This window comes from Nycticebus coucang, chromosome X (assembly GCF_027406575.1).
Source record: "Nycticebus coucang isolate mNycCou1 chromosome X, mNycCou1.pri, whole genome shotgun sequence".
Taxonomy (NCBI): Eukaryota; Metazoa; Chordata; class Mammalia; order Primates; family Lorisidae; genus Nycticebus; species Nycticebus coucang.
The window spans coordinates 45,895,192-45,898,504 of NC_069804.1; positions in this window are offsets into that span (position 1 = coordinate 45,895,192).

Consider the following 3,313-nt stretch of genomic DNA (forward strand, 5'->3'; position numbering starts at 1 on the left):
ACATATAAACACTAAAACTCTTTTCTGATTACCAAAGACATGCCTGAAATAGGAGTGGATCAAATGTTTCAAAGAAAAAGGATGACAAAATTTATACTGAAATATTACAAGAGACAAAGAGGAGCAGTTCAAACTTGGAAACATCAATTTGATAAGATACAATAATCCTAATGGACATACGCCTAATAATATAGCTTTGAAATATATAAAGCAAATACAGACAGAGCAAGAAGAAATAATGGATATTCTAAAAAGAAAAGTTGCAGATTTCAGGGCGGCGCCTGTGGCTCAGTGAGTAGGGCGCCGGCCCCATATGCCGAGGGTGGCGGGTTCAAACCTCAGCCCCGGCCAAACTGCAACCAAAAAATAGCTGGGCGTTGTGGCGGGCGCCTGTAGTCCCAGCTACTCCGGAGGCTGAGGCAAGAGAATCGCTTAAGCCCAGGAGTTGGAGGTTGCTGTGAGCCGTGTGACGCCACGGCACTCTACCCGAAGGCGGTACAGTGAGACTCTGTCTCTACAAAAAAAAAAAGTAAAAAAAGAAAAGTTGCAGATTTCAGCACACATCTCTCCATGCATAGAGCCAACAAATTCAAATAACTAAAGATACAGAAGTTTTGAAAAGTAAAATTTAAAAACTTCCATCTACCTAACAAATGCAATCAGTGTAACCTAGTTCTTTGTACCCTCAATGAATCCCCAACAATAAAAGAAAAAAAAATCAAGCAGCTCCTATGGCTCAGTGGATAGGGTGCCTGCCCCACATACTGAGGGTGGTGGGTTCGAACCCAGCCCCTGCCTGCTAAAGCAGCAGTGGCAACTGCAACAAAAACATCTGGGCATTGTGGCAGGTGCCTGTGGTCCCAGCTACTTGGGAGTCTGAAGCAAGAGAATCACTTAAGCCCAAGAGTTGGAGGGTGCTGTGAGTTGTGATGCTATGGCACTCTACCGAAGGCGGCAAAGCAAGATTCTGTCTCAAAAAAAAAATTGTTTTATTTTAAAGCTTGATTTAATTGACATATTTATCAGTACAGGGCATCTACAAAAAACCCACAGCTAACATCATATATAATGGTGAAGGAATGAAAGCTTTTCCCTTAAGATAAAGAAAAAGACAAAAATGTGCCTTCTCATCCTCCCTTCCTTCCTTTTCTTTTTCTTTCTTTCTTTTTTTTTTTTTTTTTTTTGGACAGGATCCTTTGCTGTTGCCTACCGTAGAGTGCAATGGCACTATTTACTGCCACTTCAAATTCCTGAGCTCAAACAATACTCTTCTTGCCTCAGCTTCCCAAGTAGCTAGGAGTAAAGGTGCATACGAAAAACACCTGACTAATTATTTTTTTTATTTTAGAGACAGGGTCTCATTATGTTGCTTAGGCTGGATTTGTAGTCTTGGCCTCAAGTGATCTTCCTGACTCAGCTTCCAAAAGTGTTGGGATTATAGGCATAAACCATGACACCTGATCTTCTCACTATTTCTTTTCAAAATTGTATTTGAGGTTCTAGCTCAAGCAATTATCCAAGAAAAGAAAGAAGAGAAAGAAAGAGGGAAGGGGAGAGAAGGGAAAGGAGAAAGAGGGAAGGGAAGGGGAGGGGAAAAAAAGAGCTTTCAGACTGGAAAAGAAAATGTTAAACTACCTGTATTCATATATGACATGATGTTACATATAGAAAATCCTAAGCAGGGGTCCTCAAACTTTTTAAACAGGGGGCCAGTTCACTGTCCCTCAGACCGTTGGAGGGCCAGACTATAGTTTAAACAAACAAACAAACTATGAACAAATTCCTATCCACACTGCACATAGCTTATTTTGAAGTAAAAAAATAAAACAGGAACAAATACAATCACACTGCCTCATGTGGCCCGCCAGCCATAGTTTGAGGACCCCTGTAAGGAATCTATATAAAAAATTATTAGAGCTAATAAAAAGTTCAACAAGGTTACAGGGTACAATATCCATATATAGAAATCAATTATGTTGAGATTTTTTTAAAAGAGTCCCACTCTGTTGCCTAGGCCCCTTTCAAAATTCAGTGGCCTTTTCTGCAGTAATTGATAGCTAATCTTAAATTGTATATGAAAATGTGAGGGATCTCAAATAATGAAAATAATCTTGAAAAGCAGAAAAAATTAAACTCCTTAGACCTATTGATTTTAATGTTTACAATACGACAACAGTGTAAATATGATGTGGTACTGTCTTAAGGATAGACATGTAGGTTAATGGAATAAAACTGAGAGTCCAGCAATAACCATCTACAATTATGACCAATTGATCTTTGGTAATGGTGCCAAAACAATTCAATAGGGAAAGAATAATTTTTCTACAAATGCTGCTGGAACAAGTGATATCACATGCAAAAGAACGAAGTTCTCTACCTTATGCCATACAGAAAAATAAACTTAAAATAAGTGAAAGGTTTAATTATAAGAGCAAAAACTACTCTTAAAAGAAAATACAGGCATAAATCTCCATAATTCTGGATTAGGGAATGGCTTTTTAGGTATGACATCAAAAACAAAAATAACAACAAAAGAACAAAAAAAACTGCAATTGTTTAAAATAATTTTGTGCTTCATAGAAAGTGAAATGACAACCAAAAGAATAAGAGAAAATATTTGCAAATCATATGTCTGATAAGAACTTGTATCCAGAAGATATTAAAAAACTCTTATAACTAAAAAATAAAAATAACTCAATTTAAAAATGGACAAAGTATTCAAGTAGAAAGTCTCCAAAAATGATATAAAGATAGCCATCATTCATTTCAGGAATACAAATCAAAACCACAAAGAGATAATGCTTTACACACACCAAAAGTGCTATAAGCAAAATGACAGAAAATAATGTGTTAATGAGGATATGGAGCAACTGGAATCCTCACATACTGCTGCTAGGAATGTGAAATGGTATGGCTACTTTGGAATTAAAACATATACGCACACAAAAACCTCTAATAAATATTCATAGTAGCATTATTTGTCAAAGTCAAAAAGTGGAGGCAACCCAAAAGTCCATTAGTTATGGAATAACTAAATGTGGTATAAACAAATGTGGTATACTCATACAACAATATTATCCAATGATAAAAAGGAAAGAAACAATAATATATGTTAGGACATAGACAAACCTTGAAAACATTATGTTAAGTAAAAGAAGCCAAAGGTCACATGTTGTGCTATTCAATTTACACAAAATATATAGAGTAGACAAATCACTAAAAACAGAAAGTAGATTAGATTGTCTCAGGGGCTGGGGAAAGGAGGAATAGGAATTGACTGCTAATGTTTCCAAGTTTCTTTGTGTGGTAAGAA